Here is a 15,812-nt window from a genome sequence, read left to right on the forward strand (position 1 = left end):
GACTCCTCATGCTGCTGCCAGGCCCGTAATCTGCCATGGGCCCCTGTACCGCCTCCTCATGCTGCTGCCAGGTCCAGAGTGTGTCATGGGTGCCTGTACGGCCTCCCATTGCTGCTGTCTCTATCGCCACACTCTGCCATGTGCCACTTTCAGGTCTCCTCACACTGCTGGTGGTTTCCATTTTTGTCATAGGGTGCTGTATGGCCTCCCATTGCTGCTGCCTCCACCGCCACACTGTGGCTCCACACTCTGGTTTTGGCCCCGTGACTGGCCAAATGAGTGAAGTGTGCGGTGATTCTAAGATCGACGGCACTCATCTGCATGTCATACTGCCTGACAGTATTATTTCTCTTCCCCAGCAGACTCCAAGGGCATTTAAATTAAAGGTACAGTGTTCAGCACTAATATTAAGTCTCTCTGAAGCCTAGAAACACCCTTTTTTAAGTTAAATTCACAGCGAATATATTCGACTCGAATCGAAATTTTTCTACGAATTCGCCGAATCAGTCGAATCGAATTTTTGAATACTTCGCTCATCTCTAATCTCCATGTATAATACATAAGGGGGGGGATATGATCTCCATGTATAATACATAAGGGGGGGATATGATCTCCATGTATAATACATAAGGGGGGATATGATCTCCACGTATAATACATAAGGGGGGATATGATCACCATGTATAATACATAGGGGGGGGGATATGATCTCCATGTATAATATATAAGGGGGGATATGATCACCATGTATAATACATAAGGGGGGATATGATCTCCATGTATAATACATAAGGGGGGATATGATCTCCATGTATAATACATAAGGGGGGATATGATCTCCATGTATAATACATAAGGGGGGATATGATCTCCATGTATAATACATAAGGGGGGATATGATCTCCATGTATAATACATAAGGGGGGATATGATCTCCATGTATAATACATAAGGGGGGATATGATCTCCATGTATAATACATAAGGGGGGATATGATCTCCATGTATAATACATAAGGGGGGATATGATCTCCATGTATAATACATAAGGGGGGATATGATCGCCATGTATAATACATAAGGGGGGATATGATCACCATGTATAATACATAAGGGGGGGTATGATCTCCATGTATAATACATAAGGGGGGATATGATCTCCATGTATAATACATAAGGGGGGGATATGATCTCCATGTATAATATATAAGGGGGGATATGATCTCCATGTATAATACATAAGGGGGGGTATGATCTCCATGTATAATACATAAGGGGGGATATGATCTCCATGTATAATACATAAGGGGGATATGATCTCCATGTATAATACATAAGGGGGATATGATCTCCATGTATAATACATAAGGGGGGATATGATCACCATGTATAATACATAAGGGGGATATGATCTCCATGTATAATACATAAGGGGGGATATGATCTCCATGTATAATACATAAGGGGGGATATGATCTCCATGTATAATACAAAAGGGGGGATATGATCTCCATGTATAATACATAAGGGGGGATATGATCTCCATGTATAATACATAAGGGGGGATATGATCTCCATGTATAATACATAAGGGGGGATATGATCTCCATGTATAATACATAAGGGGGGATATGATCTCCATGTATAATACATAAGGGGGGATATGATCTCCATGTATAATACATAAGGGGGGATATGATCTCCATGTATAATACATAAGGGGGGATATGATCTCCATGTATAATACATAAGGGGGGGGGGATATGATCACCATGTATAATACATAAGGGGGGATATGATGACCATGTATAATACATAAGGGGGATATGATCTCCATGTATAATACATAAGGGGGGATATGATCTCCATGTATAATACATAAGGGGGGATATGATCTCCATGTATAATACATAAGGGGGGATATGATCACCATGTATAATACATAAGGGGCGGATATGATCTCCATGTATAATACATAAGGGGGGATATGATCTCCATGTATAATACATAAGGGGGGATATGATCTCCATGTATAATACATAAGGGGGGATATGATCTCCATGTATAATACATAAGGGGGGATATGATCACCATGTATAATACATAAGGGGGATATGATCTCCATGTATAATACATAAGGGGGGGATATGATCTCCATGTATAATACATAAGGGGGGGATATGATCTCCATGTATAATACATAAGGGGGGATATGATCTCCATGTATAATACATAAGGGGGGATATGATCTCCATGTATAATACATAAGGGGGGATATGATCTCCATGTATAATACATAAGGGGGGGATATGATCTCCATGTATAATACATAAGGGGGGATATGATCTCCACGTATAATACATAAGGGGGGATATGATCTCCATGTATAATACATAAGGGGGGATATGATCTCCATGTATAATACATAAGGGGGGATATGATCTCCATGTATAATACATAAGGGGGGATATGATCTCCATGTATAATACATAAGGGGGGGATATGATCTCCATGTATAATACATAAGGGGGGATATGATCTCCACGTATAATACATAAGGGGGGATATGATCACCATGTATAATACATAAGGGGGGATATGATCTCCACGTATAATACATAAGGGGGGATATGATCTCCATGTATAATATATAAGGGGGGATATGATCACCATGTATAATACATAAGGGGGAGATATGATCTCCATGTATAATACATAAGGGGGGATATGATCTCCATGTATAACACATAAGGGGGGATATGATATCCATGTATAATACATAAGGGGGGATATGATCTCCATGTATAATACATAAGGGGGGGATATGATCTCCATGTATAATACATAAGGGGGGGATATGATCTCCATGTATAATACATAAGGGGGGATATGATATCCATGTATAATAAATAAGGGGGGGATATGATCTCCATGTATAATACATAAGGGGGGGATATGATCTCCATGTATAATACATAAGGGGGGGATATGATCTCCATGTATAATACATAAGGGGGGATATGATCACCATGTATAATACATAAGGGGGGATATGATCTCCATGTACAATACATAAGGGGGGATATGATCTCCATGTATAATACATAAGGGGGATATGATCTCCATGTATAATACATAAGGGGGGATATGATCTCCATGTACAATACATAAGGGGGGATATGATCTCCATGTATAATACATAAGGGGGATATGATCTCCACGTATAATAGATAAGGGGGGATATGATCTCCATGTATAATACATAAGGGGGGGATATGATCTCCATGTATAATACATAAGGGGGGATATGATCTCCATGTATAATACATAAGGGGGGATATGATCACCATGTATAATACATAAGGGGGATATGATCTCCATGTATAATACATAAGGGGGGGATATGATCTCCATGTATAATACATAAGGGGGGGATATGATCTCCATGTATAATACATAAGGGGGGATATGATCTCCATGTATAATACATAAGGGGGGGGATATGATCTCCATGTATAATACATAAGGGGGGGATATGATCTCCATGTATAATACATAAGGGGGGATATGATCTCCACGTATAATACATAAGGGGGGATATGATCACCATGTATAATACATAAGGGGGGATATGATCTCCACGCATAATACATAAGGGGGGATATGATCTCCATGTATAATATATAAGGGGGGATATGATCACCATGTATAATACATAAGGGGGGGAATATGATCTCCATGTATAATACATAAGGGGGGATATGATATCCATGTATAATACATAAGGGGGGATATGATCTCCATGTATAATACATAAGGGGGGGATATGATCTCCATGTATAATACATAAGGGGGGGGGGATATGATCTCCATGTATAATACATAAGGGGGGATATGATATCCATGTATAATACATAAGGGGGGGATATGATCTCCATGTATAATACATAAGGGGGGGGATATGATCTCCATGTATAATACATAAGGGGGGGATATGATCTCCATGTATAATACATAAGGGGGGGATATGATCTCCATGTATAATACATAAGGGGGGATATGATCTCCATGTATAATACATAAGGGGGGATATGATCACCATGTATAATACATAAGGGGGGATATGATCTCCATGTACAATACATAAGGGGGGATATGATCTCCATGTATAATACATAAGGGGGATATGATCTCCATGTATAATACATAAGGGGGGTATGATCACCATGTATAATACATAAGGGGGGATATGATCTCCATGTATAATACATAAGGGGGGATATGATCTCCATGTATAATACATAAGGGGGGATATGATCACCATGTATAATACATAGGGGGGGATATGATCTCCACGTATAATAGATAAGGGGGGATATGATCTCCATGTATAATACATAAGGGGGGATATGATCACCATGTATAATACATAAGGGGGATATGATCACCATGTATAATACATAAGGGGGGATATGATCACCATGTATAATACATAAGGGGGGATATGATCTCCATGTATAATACATAAGGGGGGGATATGATCTCCATGTATAATACATAAGGGGGGGATATGATCTCCATGTATAATACATAAGGGGGATATGATCTCCATGTATAATACATAAGGGGGATATGATCTCCATGTATAATACATAAGGGGGGATATGATCTCCATGTATGATACATAAGGGGGGATATGATCTCCATGTATAATACATAAGGGGGATATGATCACCATGTATAATACATAAGGGGGGATATGATCTCCATGTATAATACATAAGGGGGGATATGATCTCCATGTATAATACATAAGGGGGGATATGATCACCATGTATAATACATAAGGGGGGATATGATCACCATGTATAATACATAAGGGGGGATATGATCTCCATGTATAATACATAAGGGGGGGATATGATCTCCATGTATAATACATAAGGGGGGGATATGATCTCCATGTATAATACATAAGGGGGATATGATCTCCATGTATAATACATAAGGGGGATATGATCTCCATGTATAATACATAAGGGGGGATTTGATCTCCATGTGTAATACATAAGGGGGGATATGATCTCCATGTATAATACATAAGGGGGGATATGATCTCCATGTATAATACATAAGGGGGGATATGATCTCCATGTATAATACATAAGGGGGAGTATGATCACCATGTATAATAGATAAGGGGGATATAATCTCCATATATAATACATAAGGGGGATATGATCTCCATGTATAATACATAAGGGGGGATATGATCTCCATGTATAATACATAAGGGGGATATGATCTCCATGTATAATACATAAGGGGGGATATGATCTCCATGTATAATACATAAGGGGGGATATGATCTCCATGTATAATACATAAGGGGGGATATGATCACCATGTATAATACATAAGGGGGGATATGACCTCCATGTATAATACATAAGGGGGGATATGATCTCCATGTATAATACATAAGGGGGATATGATCTCCATGTATAATACATAAGGGGGATATGATCTCCATGTATAATTCATAAGGGGGGGATATGATCTCCATGTATAATACATAAGGGGGGATATGATCTCCATGTATAATACATAAGGGGGGGATGTGATCTCCATGTATAATACATAAGGGGGGATGTGATCACCATGTATAATACATAAGGGGGGATATGATCTCCATATATAATACATAAGGGGGGATGTGATCTCCATGTATAATACATAAGGGGGATATGATCACCATGTATAATACATAAGGGGGGATATGATCTCCATGTATAATACATAAGGGGGGATATGATCTCCATGTATAATACGTAAGGGGGGATATGATCTCCATGTATAAATACATCAGTGGTTCATACAGTCGCATATATATGCCGCATATCAGTGAAGCCTCATCAGTGCCCATCGGTGAAGGAGAAAAATCACTTATTTACAAAACTTTATAACAGAAAATAAGAAACACTTTTTTTTTTCAAGATGTGTGGTCTCTTTTAATTTGTTTAGCAAAAAATAAAACCCCCCAGAGGTGATTAAATACCGCCAAAAGAAAGCTCTGTCTCAAAAAAATTTCATATGGGTACAGTGTTGCATGACGGCGCAATTGTCATTCAAAGTGCAACAGCGCTGAAAGCTGAAAATTGGCCTGGGCAGGAAGGGGGTAAATGTGCCCGGTGGGCAAGTGGTTGATGAAGAGATATTTCTTTTGAGCAGCAACAGGTAGGAATCTGCAACAAAATTTGTTAAAATCCTCACCATGTACATAGATCACCTAAATAATTTAGTTTTTTTTCTCAAGAATAGTGAAGTTACATGTGTATACACGGGTCCAATTCCAAAAAAATATTCTTTCAAAAATCTTTTCTAAGAATTTTTGTTTGAAGCTTGTACCATTAGTGGGTCATAGAAACGGCTTTTCATGAGACCATTGAATCTGTTGGAAATTTTTTAATGGAAATGTCTGGAAAAAGGAGCACAGCGTGAGCTGTGACCTGGAAAGAAAAGAAAATTCTTGGCCATGAAAATTCTTTTATGTATCAACAGGAAGTGAAACTGGAGGCTTGGTTGGTTGAATTTCGAAATCAATGGTGGTGCCATCGCATTACAAAATGCTGGAAGTTTCAGATTTTCGAAAGAAAATTTGTTCGGAATTGAACCTGTGTATGTCCTGCATTACTCTTTAACCACTTGCCGCCCAGCGACCGCATATAAATGGTTGCAGGGCGGCACTCATAGGCAAAACCACGTTTTAAAACGTGGTTCTGCAAAACAGGTAGGGGGCGCACGTGAGGCGCGCGCCCGCCCTGCCTGTCCCGCGGGTGTTAGCAGCGGGTCTCCGCTGCCGGGTCATGGCCGGTTATTTTCCCTTGATGAGCGGTGATCACTGACACAGTGCAGGGCTGCATTGTTTACACACAGCCCTGCTCTGTGACAGTTCCCCGACAAGCTGAAGAGGGAGAGAAGAGTTTCTCTCCCTGGATCATCTCCCCCAGTACACACCCCCGCCCCCTAGTAAAACACTCCCCTTACACAGTAAACACTAAATATGTTAACCCCTCCCTCCCCAGTGACATTAGTACAGTTTCAGTGGATTTTTTTCACTGATCACTGTATTGGTGTCACTGGGGATGTCAGTGACCCCAAGTCAGTTCCCCCCCAGTGTCAAAATGTCCGCCGCAGTCCCGCAGTCCCGCCATAAGTCACTGATCGCCGCCATAATTCGCTGATCACCACCATTATTAGTATAAAAAAATCCCAGTATCTTTCCCGCCATTTGTAAACGCTATAACTTTCACGTAAACGAATTAATTTACACGTATTGGGTTTTTCTTTTGGCAAAGACATGTCGCAGAATGCATTTTGGCAGAAATTTATGACTAAATTTGATTTTTGCATTTTTTTTTACTGGACATGTTTTATAGCAAAAAGTCCAAAATATTGTTTTTTTCCTCAAAATTGTCAGCCTTTTTTTTATAGCGCAAAAAATAAAAACCGCACAGGCGATCAAATACCACCGAAAGAAAGGTCAATTTGTGGGGAAAAAAAGGATGTAAATTTCATTTATGTACCGTATTGCATGACCGCGCAATTGTCCGTTAAACTAGCACAGCGCTGTATAGCAGAAAAATGGCGTAAATTGCAGTATTTATACCATAGTTTGTAGACGCTATAACTTCCACACAAAGCAATCAATATACACTTATTGGGATTTTTTTTTACCAAAAACATGGAGCAGAATACATTTTGGCCTAAATTTATAACCAACTTTGAGTTTATTATATATTTTTTATAGCTGAAAGTAAAAAATATAGTTTTTCTTCAAAATTTTTGGCCTTTTTTTGTTTATGGCGTGAAAAATAAAAAGCGCACAGGTGATCAAATTACACCGAAAGAAAGCTCTATTTGTGTGAAAAAAAGGACGTAAATTTCGTTTGGGTGCAGCATTGCATGACCGCGCAATTATCAGTTGAATTAGTGCAGCGCCGAGTAGCAAAAAGAGGCCTGGTCATTAAGGGGGGTAAATCCTCTGGAGCTCAAGTGGTTAAGACAACGTAAAAATCGACATGGCTCCCCATTGTTGGTAGGCTTTACCCCAGGTTCACACCCAAGCGTTTTCTGCAGCGTTTTGCAGAAACACAGTACAGTCCATTTCACATGATTTCCTATGGGACACATTCATATCTGTCTGTTTCCACCCGCTGCGTTTTTTGGAAAGGGTCAGGGACTTTTTTGAACGCAAAAAGTTGCATTTTTGGTTCTATAGGCTTCAATGGAAATGCTGCAGAAATGCATGTACTGCGTTTTTGCTGCATTGTTTTATGCATTTACGCCACTTTTTTTGGTTTCCTTTTTATAAATCTGCCTAGCAACAAGAAAAAGAAAAAAAATGCAAAACACATCAAAAACGCGCCAAAAACGCAAGTGCAAAACGCAATTCAGCAACGGCTCAAACGCAGCCTGCCTTGGTGTGAACCTAGCCTTACAGCTGGATAGTATTCCTGCCAATCATATTCATATTCTAGTGCCTTTAACAGTACATTCTCTTTAGATAATTTCTGAAAACGGGGAGAAGCCTTCAGTTTTTATTCCGGTGTGTGAGGGCCAGGTCACACCATAGAAACGCGGTCCAGATGCGTTCCGGAAGCATTTCTGCATGTGCGTTTTGACGCATTCTGGTGCGTTTTTTCACCCTCTCTTTTTCTTCAATTTAATTTTTTTTTTTTTTAAATATTAAAGTCCTTACTGTAATAACAGAAGTCACTTTCTCCTGTACATGGAGAAATGGGAAAGGGAACTTGGAATATCATTTGCTGAGCAACAGAAAAAGAAAATCTTTAGGTTAGCACTAGAGATGAGCGAATCGAACATGACGAAGTGGAATTCGTTTCGAATATTAGGAAAAATTCGATTCACGCCGAATCCGAAAATTAGCAAACTTCGGATGCACGAATCGAATTTTCCCCGATCGGCCGATTTTCATCCCTTCTACAGCCGGCAAAAAGTGTCCCTGCAGAGAGCTCCGCTATTTCTGACAGTTCTCTGACAGTTCCTTCACATTTACAGCGGTTGAAACATTGTATCTATTTGTTTCCATTTAGGGTACAGATGTTTTTATTCGGAAACAAATAGATACAATGTTTCAACCGCTGGAAATGTGAAGGAACTGTCAGAGAACTGTCAGAAATAGCGGAGCTCTCTGCAGATACACTTTTTGCTGGACTGGAATTCTTCTTATGTTCATCCTACTTCTTCTTCTTCTTCTTCATCATCCTCATCCTCATCCTCTTCTTCTTCTTCTTCATCCTCATCCTCTTCCTCTTCTTCTTCTTCTTCTTCTTCATCCTCATCCTCTTCTTCATCCTCATTCTCTTCTTCTTCATCCTCATCCTCTTCTTCTTCATCCTCATCCTCTTCTTCTTCTTCTTCATCCTCATCCTCCTCTTCTTCTTCTTCTTCTTCTTCATCCCCATCCTCCTCCTCTTCTTCTTCTTCTTCTTCTTCATCATCCTCATCCTCTTCTTCTTCTTCTTCTTCCTCACCATCATCCTCTTCTTCTTCTTCATCCTCATCCTCGTCTTCATCCTCATCCTCTTCTTCTTCTTCTTTTTCTTCATCCTCATCCTCTTCTTCTTCTTCTTCTTCTTCTTCCTCATCCTCATCCTCTTCTTCTTCTTCAACTTCTTCATGCTCATCCTCCTTCTTCTTCATCCTCATCTTCTTTTTCATCCTCATACTCTTCTTCTTCTTCATTCTCATCCTCTTCTTCTTCTTCATCCTCATTCTCTTCTTCTTCTTCATCCTCATCCTCTTCTTCTTCATCCTCATCCTCTTCTTCTTCTTCTTCATCCTCATCCTCTTCTTCTTCTTCTTTTTCTTCTTCTTCATCATCCTCATTCTCACCATCATCCTCTTCTTCTTATTCTTCTTCTTCATCCTCATCCTCTTCTTCATCCTCATCCTCCTCTTCTTCTTCTTCTTCTTCTTCTTCTTCATCCTCATCCTCTTCTTCTTCTTCTTCTTCTTCTTCTTCTTCCTCATCCTCTTCTTCTTCTTCATCATCCTCATCCTCTTCTTCTTCATCATCCTCATCCTCTTCTTCTTCTTCTTCATCCTCATCCTCTTCTTCTTCTTCTTCTTCTTCTTCATACTCATCTTCTTCTTCTTCTTCTTCTTCTTCTTCATCCTCTTCTTCTTCATCATCCTCATCCTCTTCTTCTTCATCCTCATCCTCTTCTTCTTCTTCTTCTTCTTCCTCATCCTCTTCTTCTTCTTCTTTTCTTCTTCTTCATCCTCGTCCTCTTCTTCCTCATCTTCTTCTTCTTCTTCTTCTTCATCCTCATCCTCTTCTTCTTCATCCTCATCCTCTTCTTCTTCTTCATCATCCTCCTCCTCTTCTTCTTCTTCTTCATCCTCATCCTCATCCTCTTCTTCTTCTTCATCATCATCCTCATCCTCACCATTATCCTCTTCTTCTTCTTCATCCTCATCCTCTTCTTCATCATCATCCTCTTCTTCTTCTTCTTCTTCTTCCTCATCCTCTTCTTCTTCTTCCTCATCCTCATCCTCCTCTTCTTCTTCCTCATCCTCATCCTCCTCTTCTTCTTCTTCATCCTCATCCTCTTCTTCTTCTTCTTCTTCATCCTCATCCTCTTCTTTGTCTTCTTCATTATCATCCTCTTCTTCTTCTTCATCCTCTTCTTCTTCATCCTCATCCTCTTCTTCTTCTTCTTCATCCTCATCCTCTTCTTCTTCTTCTTCATCCTCCTCCTCCTCTTCTTCTTCTTCATCATCCTCTTCTTCTTCTTCTTCTTCCTCACCATCATCCTCTTCTTCTTCTTCATCCTCATCCTCTTCTTCATCCTCATCCTCTTCTTCTTCTTCATCCTCATCCTCTTCTTCTTCTTCCTCATCCTCATCCTCTTCTTCTTCTTCATCCTCATCCTCCTCTTCTTCTTCTTCTTCATCCTCATCCTCATCCTCTTCTTCTTCATCCTCATCCTCATCCTCTTCTTCTTCTTCTTCTTCCTCTTCCTCATCCTCTTCTTTTTCATCCTCTTCTTCCTCTTCTTCTTCTTCATCCTCTTCTTCATCCTCTTCCTCTTCTTCTTTTTCTTCTTTTTGTCTTCCTCTTGCAGGTCACTGCTCATGCGCAGATTTTTTATCGGCAAAAAATCGTCCGATTTGCCCACTATTGCCGCGAAAATCGGCCGATCGGCAAAATCGGCCGATTTTTTTTCCAACTTTATAGAAAAAGAAAATGGCCAAAATACCGAAAAACGGCCGACCAAATAGCCCACTAACGATCCGAAAATCGGCCGATTTTATTTTCGGCCGAAAAATCGGCCGATTTTCGACCCATCTATGGCCTGCATTAGGGCCACAGAGACTTTAGGGCCACAGAATTGTTACTCAGGGACACAGAATCGTTACTCAGGGACACAGAATTGTTACTCAGGGACACAGAATCGTTACTCAGGGACACAGAATCGTTACTTAGGGCCACAGCTATCAAAGAATCGAAAATTTAAAGTGACATACACCCTTTTTTTTTTTGGTGGCTGTCGTGCACAGTTGGTGCTGCAGTTTGCCGATTGTGCAAAATAAACTGACTTTCTGCTTCACAACCACTATTGTACTTTCAAAGAGTTAAATCCATTTACACGCCGGCTGGCGGTAATATTTTTTGGGTGATTAGTGCATTCCAGTGACACAAACGTACAGTTTCCAGCCAACGGCAAGCTGCAATTGACCGATTGTGCTAAATAAACGGACTTTCTGCTTCACAACCACTATTGGCCTTCAATTGAAGCTGCTTCCGCTCCGCCACTCTGCCATTGGACTCTTGATAGTCGTCTCCCCACACTGCTGCTGGGGGGACTTTTTAACATAGGCCTCTGTATGGCCTTCAATTTAAGCTGCTTACGCTTCGCCACTCTGCCATGGGCCCCTGTACCGCCTCCTCATGCTGCTGCCAGGTCCAGAGTCTCTCATGGGTCCCTGTACGGCCTCCCATTGCTGCTGTCTCCATCGCCACACTCTGCCATGTGCCACTTTCAGGTCTCCTCACACTGCTGGTGTGTTCCATTTTTGTCATAGGGTGCTGTATGGCCTCCCATTGCTGCTGCCTCCACCGCCACACTGTGGCTCCACACTCTGGTTTTGGCCCCGTGACTGCCCAAATGAGTGAAGTGTGCGGTGATTCTAAGATCGACGGCACTCATCTGCATGTCATACTGACTGACAGTATTATTTCTCTTCCCCAGCAGACTCCAAGGGCATTTAAATTAAAGGTACAGTGTTCTGCACTAATATAAAGGCTCTCTGAAGCCTAGAAACCCTTTTAATAAGTTAAATTTGCATCGAATCAAATTTATTCCGCAAATTCGGCGAATCAGCCGAATCGAATTTTTGAATAATTCGCTCATCTCTAGTTAGCACATGGGGCTGTAGATATGAAGATGGTGGAAATCAGGAGCGGACTAACAACTCATGGGGCCCCCAGGCAATAGGGGATCATGGGGCCCCTGTGTCCTTGGCCAAACTCAAAAAAGCCTATGAAAAAGATACCAGGGGCATCTCATGGGGCCCCCTACTGACCCCGGGCCCTTGGGCAGGGCCCGAGTTTCCAAATGGTCAGTCCGCCCTTGATGGAAATAAACTCTAAACGTTTAGCTAGGTGGTACATTACCCTGAGAGTGGCATATAAGCAACATAGAGACAAATGGGCAGCACAGTGGCTAAATGGTTAGCACTTCCCCCTGGCAGTACTAGGGTTGTTGGTTCAAATCCCAACCATGGTGCCACCTGCCTGGAGTTTGCATGTTCTCCCCGTGCCTGCGTGGGTTTCCTCCGGGTACTCTGGTTTCCTCCCACCCTCCAAAGACATGCTGGCAGGTGAATTGGCTCCTGTCTAAATTGTCCCTAGTATGTGTATGTATGAATGTAAGTTAGGGACCTTAGATTGTACCCCCCTTGAGGGTTAGGGACTGATGTGAATGTACAATATATATATGTAAAGCTCTGCGTAAATTGACGGAACTATATAAATACCTGAAATCTATAAATAAATACATAAATATGTGTTGGTGGGATTAAGGGCACAATGGCACATATACGGAAGTGTCCTAAAATCCTGGAATATTGGGGAGGGGGGGGGGGAGATAACAGGAGATAACTGGGGAAAAGATCCAGGGGTAGGCCTATTCCATAAAACCAACATTACAGTAGAAAAATTGAGTGATATTTTATGTTATAAATGCAGCAAAAGGACTGATACCCAAATTTTGGCAGGAACAACCCACATGGAAGAAAAATATATTTGAAATATATTTTAAAAATATTCTTGCCAAAAATATTGCCATATATTTGAAATACTACAATTTTGGCCGTATTCAATATATTGCAATATATATTTCAAAAAATATATGTGTGTGTGTGTGTGTGTGTGCAAACTGATGAAAAACTGATGTGGACTTGAAAAAAACGGAACGCCATTGTGAAAGGACCCTAAATAAGTATCAAATAAAAGCAATCAGTTAACTCATAAAATAACACCATTGTTAGAAAGTTGACCTAACTCACTATCTGTTCTTATTACCCACATGGAAGAAAAATATATTTGAAACATATTTTGAAAATATTCTTCCCAAATATATTGACATATATTTGAAATGCTACAATTTTGGCCATATTCAATATTTATATATATATATACTATATGTTGAAAATCATTTTTATTACAAAATGTTGTTTCGTATAAATACAGATAATAATATTGCATCAGAAAAGGATGCATGATAATAGTTACTACTGATCATAATGATACAGAATAAATATAATATTTCCGTAAAGACCATATAAACAGATGTATGACAATAAATAAATAGGTCAGGTAAGCTGAAAACAACAGATAAAATCCAATACACAGATAGAAACACATATAAAAGTAATATATAAATAAATATATATATATATATATATATATATATATATATATATTGCATGTTGAAATGCGTTTTTATTACAAAATATCTGAAAAATATTTTAAAAAATACATTTTCAAATATACTGTATGTATTTAAAAATACAAATCTACATTTCTGGAATGCATTTACAAATATATGCAAAAATATATGATTTAATTACTTTTCTATATGTTAAAAAAAATCTGAAGCATATATTTAAAAAAGATATATTTTTAAAATATATTTGCAATATATGGGAAGAATATTTTTAAAATATATTTCAAATATATTTTTCTTCCATTTGGGAGGAGGTACCAAAAATAAAAGACTGGATAAGTAAGGTAGAATATATATATAGAATGGAGGAACTTTAACACATGGAAGAGGATAGAATGCAGAGATTTCGAGAAAGGTGGGAAAAATGTAATGTGTTTAAGAGATCATATAAATATGTTGAAATGGGAGAAATAGAGAAAGAGGAGACAAGAGGACCCGTGTAATTAAAAGAGGAAAGTAAGATAGAAAGAAGGAGAAGGGAACCCTGAGGATACTCAGGAATGTTGAGGAACAGGGAGATAAGAGAAAAGAAATGGGGGTGGAGGGGAGGTAGGTTCTTTGGGGGTATGCTTAAAGGGAAATGTAATTTTTAACGGTATGATATTCTCTTTTATGGTTTAAAGTTTTGTTGAAACTTGAAAAATTAATAAAATATTAAATATTTTTCTTCAATTTATATAGGAACATGGGCATTCCAGTGCATTTTGGTGCATTTTAGTGCGGTTTTTCCTGCATTCCAGTACAGCTCAGTGCAAAAAAAAATTTTGCATGTTCTACTTGTTTTTTCTGAAACTATAACACATTGGAACTGACCACACTGGTGTGAACTATGCCATTGGAAACCATGTAACCAACAATCAATGCGTTTTTGATGCAAGAAAAAAAAACGCACTGGACTATGTGGTGTAAACTGGCCCTGAATCCTCACATTAACCATTTCCCGTCTGGCCCATGTACATAAATGGCCGGATGGGAGCAGTGCAGGGGCAGGTGGCCGTTTAGAAACGTCCCCCAGGCTTCCCTGTTTGTGCACGCTTCCTAGGAGCACTCGGCACTGCGATCCGGTGCCTGCTGTGTCCTGAGGACACAGCGGAACACCAATCGATGTACGGGACCTCTGTGTGTGGTCCTGATCATGTGATCACTGACTGGCCAATCAGTGATCACATGAATAGCAGTAAACAAGATGTCACTTCTTTACATCATTGCTTACTACTAGTGAAATCTGTGAATGATCACAGAGATCACATGGTACAGGGCCATTCACAACAGCCTTGTACCATGTGACAAGCTGTGACCAATCAGAGAGGAGAAATGATCGCTTTTACAGCCTTTATGGGTGTAAAAGCAATCAGTGAAAAAAGAAAAAAAAAATCTTCATCACCCCCCACAAGTAGTACAGTGTCACTATGGTGACACTGTACTGCTAGGGTGACAGTATGTTAAAGAAAATAAACATAAATAATAATATAAAAAAAATAAAACCGTAAAATTAAATATTGAAAAATTATAATTTTTGGTTATAAACTAATTTGTGTTATTTTTTCTTTTACTAAAAAGATAACTGAATAAATGTTAGCCAAGATTTATGAAGAAAAATTATTTATATGCAAAATTTTAGAGAAACACAAGAAAAACACTTTTTTTCAAAATTTTTAGACTTTTTCATTTATATAGCAAAATAAAATGAATAAATGAATGAATAAATACCACCAAAATAAAGTTGTATCTGTCTCCAAAAAATGCTAAAAAATTAATGTGGGTTATATTGTAA

At 39.3% G+C, this 15,812-nt stretch overlaps 1 protein-coding gene across 1 annotated transcript in view; it reads left to right on the forward strand.

Annotated features, from left to right (window-relative positions):
* LOC149432711 (uncharacterized) overlaps positions 1-15,812 on the forward strand; it is a 110,251-nt gene that overhangs the window by 28,094 nt on the left and 66,345 nt on the right. The window lies entirely within an intron of this gene.

Source organism: Staurois parvus, unplaced genomic scaffold (assembly GCF_062004578.1).
Source record: "Staurois parvus isolate SC_StPar_1 unplaced genomic scaffold, SC_StPar_1.0 ptg002113l, whole genome shotgun sequence".
Classification (NCBI taxonomy): Eukaryota; Metazoa; Chordata; class Amphibia; order Anura; family Ranidae; genus Staurois; species Staurois parvus.